This window comes from Geospiza fortis, unplaced genomic scaffold (assembly GCF_000277835.1).
Source record: "Geospiza fortis unplaced genomic scaffold, GeoFor_1.0 scaffold237, whole genome shotgun sequence".
In the NCBI taxonomy this organism is placed as follows: domain Eukaryota; kingdom Metazoa; phylum Chordata; class Aves; order Passeriformes; family Thraupidae; genus Geospiza; species Geospiza fortis.
The window spans coordinates 2,002,058-2,014,935 of NW_005054319.1; the positions used below are offsets into that span (position 1 = coordinate 2,002,058).

General features: G+C 46.6%; 1 protein-coding gene across 4 annotated transcripts in view; it reads left to right on the forward strand.

The window, feature by feature from the left end:
- Positions 1-12,878, forward strand: part of MAD1L1 (mitotic arrest deficient 1 like 1) — a 352,753-nt gene that overhangs the window by 314,874 nt on the left and 25,001 nt on the right. The gene's annotated exons all lie outside the window — the stretch shown is intronic.

Here is a 12,878-nt window from a genome sequence, read left to right on the forward strand (position 1 = left end):
CCTTTAGGATGTCATTATTGCAGGAGACAAAAACCAAATAATGAAGTTTTTAGTACTGATGGAGAAGAGGAATACAGAATTATTAGAAAGCAAAAAGATGAAGGTGCTGGGATTTTCTGAGCACTTCCAAGTTCAAACTACCCCAAAATCATAAGTTGTGTCCACATTTAAGGAAATGGTTGAGAGGTGCCTCTGAGATGTATAAGCAAGAGAGCCAAGAGATAAAATAGATGAGGTGAGAAGTAAATTTGGTAATTATTGACATAGAAATTATGGCTGAGTGTGAGAAATGGGGAAATAACTGAAAGAAGAGAAGACCAAGGACTGCCTTCAGCATAGATGTGGCAAAGAGGTTTTGTGGAGCAAGAAACAGAGAGGTCAGCATTGGGTTAAAGGAGTGCATGGACATAACAAATGGGAGGAGAACAATGGGAAGCTTTAAGGGTTAATAGATCAGATATGAGTATGAAAATACCTGCTGGTGGGAAATGGAAGGGTTGGAAAAGGCCACTGGAAAGGTCTCTCTCTCTCAGGTGACCCCTGAGGTGCAGGTGGAATTGATTGGCCGTGCAACAATGTCACTACATCCGCTTCATCTTTATTTAAAGTTCCTCCTTTTGTGCGTGAGCTCTCTGCACAACCTCAGCAGTGTGAGTGAGCTGGGCTGCCGTCAGCTCTGTACCTTCCCGCTGTGCTCCTGCCCCTCCTTTGATGGTACAGCCCATATATTTCCCTCCAGCTCATCTGATTTGCAGAAACCCAAGTGATTCTTAAGCTTTTTTTTGCGATTTTTTTCCCTTTTTCTTTCCATGCTCTGCTCTGAATGCATTAAAAATGGGAAGGCTACATAAATGCAAGGCAAAGCAAAGATTCCCGAGACCACGAGTGTGTAGTGCCAACCTCATCCTTGCAGGAGTATGTGGGATGGTCATTACAAGGCCCTTGGCAACTCAAGTGATGATGAATTTGCAGGATGCCATTAAGCTGCCAGGATTTCTCTCTGCCAGTTGATATGCAAGATAAAAAGCTCCACCATTTCCATAAAATAGAGAAGGAGGTGGGTTGGGGCATGGCAAACACTTGCAGTGCAGCTTCAGTGATGCACAGGCAGCTCTGAGCAAGGGAGGAGCTGTAAAGTTTGAATGCTGTATTTTGATCATCCTCTGCAGCTTTTCTGACCAAATTTTCCTTTTTTTTTTCTTTCTGTCTGTGAAATGGGAGTGAGCTGAAGTGGCCATTTCATATTGCTGCATCGCTGGGAGTCGCCTGACATTGGGGCTTTGTTTCCTCCAGGGGAAGGTCAAACGTGCTGCTGGGGGAGCTCCCAGGAAATAATCAATAGAGGGAAGGTGGAGCAAGCAGGGCTGAGAGATAACATCTAACCCATGTTTAATAAGAAGGGGAGAGAGAGGTGCAGAGCCAGGAATGTATTAGGAAAGCCAAGACCCAGCGAGAAGCTGCATGATAATGAGGCACAGGTGATAGCAAAATGATACGTCAGCAGAGCTGGCCAGGGTGGTAATGTCCAGCTTTTCAATTCCAGGCAGGTAGTGCTGCGTTTGCAGGAGCTGTGGCTCCTCAGGAGCGGCAGACATGCGGCTGTGAATGTGAAACTGGGAGCTGGGAACCAGCCTGCACATGAGCTTGTGCCCAGAGCCCAGGGGGCAGGCAGGAGCAGGATCTCCCTGAGCAAGTGGGAGAGAGGGAAGGGAGCATTTGCACGTTTGGTTCTGTCAGGCTGATGGACCAGAGGCCCATGGAGCAGTGCTGTTGCCCCTGGCACTGTGTTATGCTGTATTATGGTGGTGCACAGAGGTCCTGATGCAGCTGACCTTCACTTTCAAGGAGATGGCTGGTGGTGGCACAAATGCTCTGCAGGCTGGTTATGAACGGCCTGTGATAGACCTGTGCATGCAGGCAAAAATTAATAGCCTCCAAGAAAGCTGAGTGGGATAAGTGTACCTACTGTAAGGCCACTGGAGCAAGGAAGGGACAGAGAAGTTGGTATATTTTTATTTCTTCCGGAGTGCCCAGCCCCTGAAGCCATAATCTGCTGATAAATGCTGTAATCTGCTGATAAACTCCTAGTTTAGTTCCAGGTTTCCTGTAGATACCAATGACACAAAATGCTGTTTTACCAGGAACTGTGTCTCTGCCCTTAACTGGTTCCAGCAGGAAACCATTGGAAGGGCAGGGAATGGATCCATTTCCATGATTCCCAGTTGTATGAGCTCCACGCAGCGCAGTGGGACTGTGTGTGTGACTGTGCTTACCCACGTGCCAGAGTCACACCCAGCTGAGGGTAAATACATTGAAACACCTACCAGAGATAGCTGGAGCATGCCTGAGCATCCCTGGGGCTGTAGGAATGAATGTTGTGTCTGTTGACAGATACAGTGGCTCTACCTGATGATTGTCTCATGCTAATACCCTGACTGCTCCAGCCGTGGCATGCAGATGCCACTTTAAAAAGAAAAATTGCTCTTCTTAACATATTTTGCTTCATCTATGCCTCTAGCTTTGCCCCCCAAAATAATTTTGACTGTGTAAGTCTCAAACTAGACAATCTTACTGTCTCAGGCTGATTTTAAATCTTCCCTTTAGTGTCAAGTGGTCAGGAAACAAATATTCATCCTATTGGGAAAAGATGCATTGCTTTCCAGAGGCCACAAAACTTGCATCTAGCCTAGAAAGTCCTCAACTTAATGCACTGCAGTTTATTGACATGTTTATCTACACAAATGCTACTTGCTGATGGTCTCTAAAGGGCTTTGGACTTCAGTTAGCATGGGAAACTTGACATGGGAAGCATATATATATATATATGTATGTGTTTTATATATTTCTGTGTATATATGTATATGGAATAAAAATTGTCCAATGTTAATAGCATTTGTAAGCTCAAGTTTTGGAATATCCAGTCCCTTGATGTTTCACACTCAGAACAGGAGGGAGCCTGACTCAAGGTGGACTTGCTGCGCAAGCAGATTGAGCAGGCAGGAAGCAATGCTGCCATGGGTCACCCAGCCCTTTGCCTCCCCAGCCAGTAAATCCTCCCAATACAGAGCTGAGACCCTCATTTTTGGTATTTCATTATCGCAGTTAACATAGCTACATATGTGAGTTCAGGAACAAGCAAAATGTCCCATTTCTTAGGTTTTCTGACTGTCTCTAGGTGCTGGAAGGCAGCATCTCTCAAACTGTCTATTTTTATTTTTTTTCAGAACAAGCTGTTTAATATTAACGCTGATTACCCAATTGCTCATTTCAAGGAGAGCAATGGTAACTTTCAGAGCTTTGGGGACTTAATTTTCTTCTGGATTTATGGGCAGCCACCCAGATCTCTCCAGCATGGTTTCTTTTCTCCATTGCCTGTATTTTTGCAGACAGCTCTCTAAAGATATTCAAGTCCAAGCTGTTTCACACCAATCCTTGGCTTTCCCCATGTTTTCTGTTTCCTTGTTAAATATAACAGTGTTTATGATATTTTTAACATTTTTACAAAAGATCAAGCCAGTCAGGATACAGCTACAGAACCCTGGAAAGACAGATGTATTTGACACACTTGACTGTGAACTGTCAGCATCTAGGGGGTGATAGTGGATAAGGTAAGGAAGAGTTGCCTGAAGAACATTTAGAAAGAGGAAATGAGAGAAAGCTTTGTTCTTCCGAGCCATCATCTGAGGAGGATCTCCTGCAAATTACCAGCAGACAGTATTTTACCAGTTCTGAACTATAAATTACTTTTGTTTAAGTTTGAACCTACATGTGGAGGTCACTGTGCTAAAGTCCCTCCACCCTTTAGTGCAGACATTCCCCCAGTACTGCGAGCTCTGTGCAAAAATTGGGTCTGCACTTACAGGGAGTGCCATGGTGTCTCATTAAACCATCAGTGCTTGGAGAAAGTGCTAAAACCTGATGGCTTTTCCACAAGCATCTGCCTGGGAAGAGGGAGAGGTGTCACAAAGTGACATGTCAACAGAGGCCATGTAGTTTGTGCTTCTCTCACTGCACATCATTTCTTACCCGTACATACGCTCCTCCCGCAGGATGAGAAATGTATGAATCAGTCATACTGCCTGTTCCATGTCCTGTAAATTACAGAAAGATGCAGCTGGTTTGTCTTTTCGTTTTCTGTGCTCTTTAATTGCCTCTTCATTATGTCATCCAGCGTCCCTTTCTCCAGCCCCTTTCATATCCATCTTAGAGAATGATGAGCAGTCAAGTGTGACATGCCCTGAAGGTGACTGTCAAAACACTCTGAATTATGCAGTGGTCCAGTATTCCTTTTCTTCTCTCTCTTTCTCCTTTAAGTATTGCTGGAAGAATTCGTTGCAGTGATTGATTGGGAGGTCAGGATTTTCTTTCAGATTGGGTGGAACACTTTGGATTTTTTATGATTTAAAATGCAAACCTTGGCAAGTCTTCCAGTGTGCCGAGGCTTTCCATAGTGTTGGTATGGAGCATTGTGGGGTCTCCTTCTCTGGAGACATTTGAAAGCTGTCTGGGTACACAATCCAGAGTAGGGTGTTCTAGGACACCTGCTTGAGCAGGAAGCTTGGACCAGGTGGCCCACTGTGGTCCTTTCCAACCTGATCCATTCTGTGACATAATCCTGGGTTTCTGTGGATCACTCCACACATCCCACCGTGAGCTCCTGCTTGTTCCCTGCTTTGTATTCCCAAGTTTTTTAGTTTCAAGTGACTGACTTAATTGGCTTTCTGATGGCCAGATACTTTTGTGTAATGACATCTTCCCAGGGATTAATCTGGTTTTTTTCCTCCTTAATTTAAGGAGGAAATGTCTGGGACTATGTCTGGGGCTAGTGTTGTGCTGGTTTGTGCAGTTCCCATCTCTCCCTGTCTATCACTATTGTAAAGCTGTGGTTAAAGAAATCTTTTCTCCCTTAAGGCAAAACAGGAGGAGATGCATGTAGGCTGTGCTGACATTATCTTTGATAGCTGTGCTCGAGCTTGGCTGCAGCTCCCAGGGCCAGGTGGCTCCATCCAGCTGTCCCCATCCCCAGTGGAAGGGACGCTCCACGCAGCCAACATTCCCATATGGCTGAGCAGCCCTGCCTGGGGACCCCGGGACGTGGGGCAGGCTGTGGACAGGATGAGAGCCACCTCTCCAGCTACACAGGGAGGAAAACAGGCAGTGCAGGGGGGCCCTGAGCCAGTGGTGTCCCCAGGCTGGGAACTGAGCCATGGTTGGGTCCATCCAGCCAGCCCTGATGGCCAGGCTGCGCTGCCCTGGGAGGAGGAGGCTCTCCAGGGACGTGCCTTTTAAAGCACATTGCAGTCACAAAATTTAATTGACACATTTCAGAGCCTTAAACCTGAAGTGCAGCCTCAGGAAAAGGGAAATGCCTTTTAGGCTTCTTTAAATGATCCAGGATTTTATGTAATAATAACAGCAACAACAACAGCAATAATAGTAATAATAACAACAACTACTTAGCTAGGACCTACACAAAATCATTGATGTTTGCCTTTGCCATCAGCTTAATGTGCATTTTGCTGATGCACAACTCCTGGTTGATACTGTTGTATAAATAAAATAAGCCCTGTTAATTTTAAACTACTTGAGAAACATATACATGCAAAAATGTAAAGCTTACAGAAAAAGAGCAAAATCAGCAGTTCTCTTTTAATTAGAGCAATAATTAATTCTTTTCCCTGACATGCACATACAGATTATTCTTTTAAAATATTCTTGCTTGAAATAAAATTACTTAAAGCTACATAGCGGAAGAACAGATCATAAATCTAAAGGAGAAAAATCAGGACTGTGTGTGTGTTTTGAGCACTCCTTTGGAATCCAAAATGGTCACTGAAATGCATGCCATAAAATCTAAGGGCAAGGTGAACAAAATACTCCTGGAGACCTGAGTGCTGAGAACAGGCAGAGGCTTCATGCAGGCACCAGCTCCAATGAAGTGGAAAATGGAGTTAATATTTTGCACATACACAAATCAAACCAACTCCTTTCCAGGGGACAAAATGCTTCCTGCTGTTGGTCTAGATGCACTATATTGCCATAAATTTTTCTGGCCTTATAGGCTTTGAAGATTGCTCGGGGAGGAATCTTGCTTGGAAAGTAGGTGTGGAGGCAAGAGATCACTTTAGGAAGGGTGGAAGAAAGGCAGGAGCAGGCACAGGTGGGAGGAGGAGGAGGTGGTGGAAAGCCAGTGAAGGTGCAGCACCAGAGCTGGATTGGGCCTGGAGCCAGCTCTCCTCCACTGTTGTCACTGCCCCAAGGCTGCCAGAGTTCAAGAAGAATTTGGACATTGCTCTCAGGTGGAATTCTTGGGGTGGTGCTGTGCAGGGCCAGGAGCTGGACTCAGTGATGCCATCCCTGTGGGTCCATTCCAGTTCAGGATATTTTATGATTCCTCAGCCAAGGGAGGAAGCCTCTGGGGGCTGTTTCCTTTGTTGGGGGCTGTGGAACATGGATGGTTTCACTGAGGGGAAGTGGGCTTGTTGGGAGGATCTGCACTTTGGTTGTGGTGATGGAGAAATGCCAGAGAAAGGTGGAGAAAAAAGAGGCAACACATCAAAGGCTGGTGGAGAGGCCAAAGGTGACGAGAGGGGAGAAAAGAGATGTGTTTCTGGAGGAATGCAGGCACCCATTGCTTATACCATTTTTCATGATATCATCACACAATTCCCTTTACAGCTCCCTCAGCCATGCCAGAGGAAGCTGCAGTGTGGCAGCCAAACCCCAGCTTGCAGCCATTTGCTCCCAAAAACCATCTCTGTCAGGCAGCACCAGCACCTAGGGCTCAGTCTCTCAGCACCCTGGAACGCCTCTGAAAAGCATTGGGCACAGCAGGGAGGCATCTCACTGCTTCCCTGTAATTAGACTCGTGAAAATGCCTCCATGGAGAAGAAAAGCCTGAAGAGTTTGCTCCTGGGTGGGGGATTTCTCCCCAGGGCTGATCCTGCAGGCAGGTAGTGCCAGCCTGGCTCAGCATTGCATTGCTGAGTTGTGCTGCCCAGCCAGGCTTTAATTTCTTATGGCGGTGATTAAGACTACTCATTTAGGGACATAAAAGGAGTTGGCCCTCTAATTGCATGTACAGATGTTTGCAGACATAAAGCAAAATGATGCAGGGAGGCTATAGCATCCTGCTCGCTGTTCTGTACAGGGAGACCAGTGCCAAAATGAGGAATTAGGAGGACAGCATGAAAAATAAACGTAAGGAGCTTTTGTTCACCTAGAAAGGAGATCATCCTGGAATGGTCATCAAAGGAGAGGTGCAAAGAGAATGTGTGTGTGTGATAATGGAGTCCATGTTGTCCGTGTTTTGCTGTTACCCAGGGCAGGCTTCAGGCCACAGAGCCACCATCAGTGCAGCCACAAAGACCTCACCAGCCCAATCTCCAGTGGTGCTAATTAAGAGAAAAGGGTTTCTTCCATTTCCTTTTTGACAAACTGATTTCCACACATTAATTCATTTGGTTACTTTTCTCCAGAGACTGGCAAGCCAGGGAAATGCTGTTCCCTTTGCTGTTTCTGTTAATTAAGGCAGGGCTGAGGCACCCTGGTGAACCTGAGGTACCTCTCAATTTGCAGAGGCCTTTGCAGCACTGAAATGAGCTGCAGGGCTGGAGACATGTTTCACCAGGAGCCCCAGAGGTCCACAAAACCTTTCATAACAGGAGGGAAGTCTGGTTCATCCAAATTGTGGAGGTACAAAGGAGTTGTAATCCTGTCTTTCCACCTGCTAGAGTGGTCTAAAAATGACTTTTTTTTTGCTTCTAGTGAACCTCAAGTCTTGTCTTGTTCAGCTGAATGCAAAGAGGACATGGTGGTAAGGGACCACAGGGATGCTTCCTGAGGGCCCCACACCGAGTCTGCTCCTTTGCCTTCTGCCTTGTGCTGCTTCTCCCTCCTGCCTTTCCTGGTTTTCATGAAGTCCCACATGGCTGGAGAACCTGTTGAATCCTTCTCTCTGCAAGGGTCTCATCTCCTTTGGAGAAAAGTGAGGGGTTTGCTCTTACCCTCCTGTGTGTATGTGACCTCTCATCCTAATGTTTGGTGGATTAAAAGGAACATTTTCGTTCCCTACCCATTAATCCCTGCAGCTTGGATTCATGATCTGAGGAGGAGAGATGTGGGCATATACCAAATTTCCTTAGATTTGCTTTCATGTGTATCCAGAGAGGTGTAGCCCATCCTCATTCAGTGCCACATTTCAGCTCTAAGTACCAGTGCTGCTCCAGGTACCAGTGGCTGCAGTTTTCTGTGGTGAGACCCACCCCTGCATAAGCACCTTTCTTCTTCTGTTTGACAGTCCCAGTTTCATTTCTTGCTTGCCCTTGATCAGCACTTGGCACTGACTTTGGTCTAGAGAGGTTGTAAGTTAAGGCAGTCACAGCACGTGTCATTTGGGGAGATAAATGGTTAAAGGTCTCAGGTTCAGCTCATAGCACTGATTTCTTGGGTCTTTTCTTTGTTTGTTTCAGGGCACATCCAAGTTTTGAGGACAGCTAAAGGTGATGGAAATGACACCTTAATTGAAAGGGGTCAGAGTGCTGCATATTTCTCCTGCATTAACATTTTGTGCATATTCTTTTTTAAACCCAAATGTGCTGTCCACTGTTCCTTGCTGGCCTTCAGAAAGTGAACTCCTGGTAAAGGGCTTAAAAGACAATATTAAAAGGGGAGAGAAAAAACTGGAAAGGGGATTACAAATCTAATAAAAATTGCTCTAAAGAGTAGACAGTATCTGCTGGACAGGAAATATATTTGAGTTTCTGACTAGCTGCAAAATACCTCAGCTGCAGAAAGTCCTGAGCAGAGGGTGAGCCTGGTGCTCAGTTAATCATCAAAGACAAGCAGAGGACACTCAGCTTGCGCAGGGATCAGGTCTGAAGCCACCTCATGCATATTGCAGTGGCTCTGCCTGTGCTGGTGCTGGGGAGCTGATGGAGCAGCTGTGGAAGGATTTGCTGAGCCTCTTGGTGTGTGCAGGCTGTGCTGGTGGGGATGGATTGCCTGGCTCTGGGAGGTGACAGCCAGCCCACTGTACACTTAGTTCACCACCTACTTAGGGTACTTTGGGAGATCTTTGGTGGTCTGGGATTTGAAGAGCTCTGAAAATGGGTGGTTCTGTGCTTTTGCCCAGTGCATTGGTCTCAGCTTTCTTCTGGAGGGGGCACAAGTTATTTGGGCATGCAGGTGTCAACAGCAGATGCTATTTCTAAATCACTCTGCTTTGTGAGGGATTACTGGCTACTGCATTCATCCTATGCATCCTATCAATTATCACATGGGTAATTGAATATTTTTCATCAGTATCTCCCTATTCTAGATCTGACCACAGAGGTAGAAGTGCTTTCATGCCACCAGCAGACAATGGAGAAGGCAGCAGCTCCAATTCTGCCTCTGCTCCTTTCCCTGAACACTTTTGTGTGTTACAGGGTGAATATTTCCAGGTTGGTTCTCTCAGTGGATGCTCTTTGTGCCAGTGCCTTTCATCCGAGCGTGGGTGGGACAGGCAGGATGCTGGCTCTGCCCCCTCTCTGTGCAGGGTGTATGGAATGCCTCGTGGAGACTTTGTTGGAGTCTTTCTAAGAGCATCTGCCTCCAGTTGGGGTAATTAGTACTCTCAAGCTGTAGTAGTGAGTACCACGTTGATGGAATATGAAAGTGAGCAAAATGTCAGTTCAGCACTGCGTGGAGGCCTCACTGACACACAGGCTGCTTCTGAAATTGCTGGCGTTTTTTTCAGTTAATTGCCTTTTTAATCATAGTGAAATTGCTCCTATTTGCATGAATATTCCAACAGCAGGATCAGTTTGCTCTTGTCACAGATACTCACTACATATCACATGCAGTTTTGCTTAATATGCCTCATATTTAGAGGATCAAACTTCTCCCTCTCTGTTTTATTCTTTTGTTTCCCTCTGGATGCCACAGGATGGGCAAATATTTTATGTTTGTTTCAAAAGATGTCTTGAAAGAAATAAAATAACTGGAGAAGAGAAGGCTCTAGGGAGAGCTTATAGCAGATTTCCAGTACCTAGTAGGGAATTACAGGAGAGCAGGAGAGAGACTTACAAGGGCATGCGGTGACAGGACAAGGGGGAATGTCTTCAAACTGACAGAGGGCAGGGTTAGATTAGATATAAGGAAGAAATTTTTCCCAGTGAGGATGATGAGGCCCTGGCCCAGGGTGCCCAGGGAAGCTGTGGCTGCCCCATCCCTGGAAGTGTCCAAGGCCAGGTTGGATGGTGCTGGGATAGTGGAAGGTGTCCCTGCCCATGGCTGGATGATCTTTAAGGTCCCTTCCAACACAAACCATGCTATGTTGTTGTCATTAGATGTTCTCCTCCGCCCAACTCCCTGAAGGCTCCCTCAGAATTAGAAAACAAAATTCCTGGGAGTGATTCCTGGACTGGTACTGCTGTTCACCCTGCCAGCATCAGTATGAAGTGCTCCTGATGTAAAATGTAAAACCACTTGCACCTCAATAGTCCTTGTCTCTGCCAGCTCCACTCGGGACTGATGTAACTCCTGGGCATGGGAGTGTCTGCCCCAGGTGGTTTGCAAAAATCACCCAAAAATTCAGTGTTCAGGCTGTTCACAGGACAAGAGGCCACAGATGGGGACAGGCCTGCACAGAGCAGGGGGGCAGTGACCTCAGCAGCCTGGCCAGGGTGGTAGCCCAGGTGCAGACCTTGCCTGGGTGGCTGTTCCAGTGCAGCAAGAGGAGCTGGCATGACCAGGGATGCCCTTTGCCCTGAGGATCTGCATCCTCCAGGAGGTGTTGGAAACAACCTGTGGTGTTGGAGACACACCTGTTGATGGGGATGTCACAGCTCCCTCAGATGGATGTGCTCAGGTCTTGGTAGGGGGCAGTGAGAACATTACTCAGAGTTAGCAGCACATGAAGATGGCCCTATCCACTTCCAAGGCAGTAAAGCAGTAGAAAACAGGCTGGGCAATCACTCATCTCCAACTGTCAACTTCTAAGCAGAAAACATTGATTTTAATGGTAATTTCTGCATAAAAATTAATGGCACTATAAAATCTTAATTTGGAGTTTCAGAACAAATAATGTAATAGTAAAAGGCAGCATCCTGGAGTAATTTGAAAATGAATTAGGCCAGTGGAATGAAACTCTCCCCACTGAGACGCCTTTAATTGATCATCTCCATAACAGCTAGTTTACAAACATATCATGAGGGCTCTTGCTGCCCTGGCACCTTCCAGGCAGCACATCCAGCATCAGTATGGAAACCAGAGCATCCCCTCCATGTTCCTTCTGGGTCCCAGCGAGGGTATGATGGGGAGGAAATAAATCAAGTGCAGTCATGTGGTCTGTACAACATGAGTCTTTGAGATTTGAACAGAGGGAAAACACTCTCCCACAAGTAGCAGAAACCACAAATCTAAAATTAGCCAAGCCTTTCAGATTGGCAATAGGCAAGTGGTGAATCCCTGTGGATGCTCTGTGCTGACAGCACTATTAATACATCAGCCAAGGGCTTGGGTGAGGGTGGGGAGAGCTCTGTGTGGGTTGGATGGTGCTGGGATAGTGGAAGGTGTCCCTGCCCATGGCTGGATGATCTTTAAGGTCCCTTCCAACACAAACCATGCTATGTTGTTGTCATTAGATGTTCTCCTCCGCCCAACTCCCTGAAGGCTCCCTCAGAATTAGAAAACAAAATTCCTGGGAGTGATTCCTGGACTGGTACTGCTGTTCACCCTGCCAGCATCAGTATGAAGTGCTCCTGATGTAAAATGTAAAACCACTTGCACCTCAATAGTCCTTGTCTCTGCCAGCTCCATTCGGGACTGGTGTAACTGCTGGGCATGGGAGTGTCTGCCCCAGGTGGTTTGCAAAAATCACCCAAAAATTCAGTGTTCAGGCTGTTCACAGGACAAGAGGCCACAGATGGGGACAGGCCTGCACAGAGCAGGGGGGCAGTGACCTCAGCAGCCTGGCCAGGGTGGTAGCCCAGGTGCAGACCTTGCCTGGGTGGCTGTTCCAGTGCAGCAAGAGGAGCTGGCATGACCAGGGATGCCCTTTGCCCTGAGGATCTGCATCCTCCAGGAGGTGTTGGAAACAACCTGTGGTGTTGGAGACACACCTGTTGATGGGGATGTCACAGCTCCCTCAGATGGATGTGCTCAGGTCTTGGTAGGGGGCAGTGAGAACATTACTCAGAGTTAGCAGCACATGAAGATGGCCCTATCCACTTCCAAGGCAGTAAAGCAGTAGAAAACAGGCTGGGCAATCACTCATCTCCAACTGTCAACTTCTAAGCAGAAAACATTGATTTTAATGGTAATTTCTGCATAAAAATTAATGGCACTATAAAATCTTAATTTGGAGTTTCAGAACAAATAATGTAATAGTAAAAGGCAGCATCCTGGAGTAATTTGAAAATGAATTAGGCCAGTGGAATGAAACTCTCCCCACTGAGACGCCTTTAATTGATCATCTCCATAACAGCTAGTTTACAAACATATCATGAGGGCTCTTGCTGCCCTGGCACCTTCCAGGCAGCACATCCAGCATCAGTATGGAAACCAGAGCATCCCCTCCATGTTCCTTCTGGGTCCCAGCGAGGGTATGATGGGGAGGAAATAAATCAAGTGCAGTCATGTGGTCTGTACAACATGAGTCTTTGAGATTTGAACAGAGGGAAAACACTCTCCCACAAGTAGCAGAAACCACAAATCTAAAATTAGCCAAGCCTTTCAGATTGGCAATAGGCAAGTGGTGAATCCCTGTGGATGCTCTGTGCTGACAGCACTATTAATACATCAGCCAAGGGCTTGGGTGAGGGTGGGGAGAGCTCTGTGTGCAGTGGGAGTAATATGTTTTCAACATCTGGTCTCGTTCATTGGAGCAACACCAT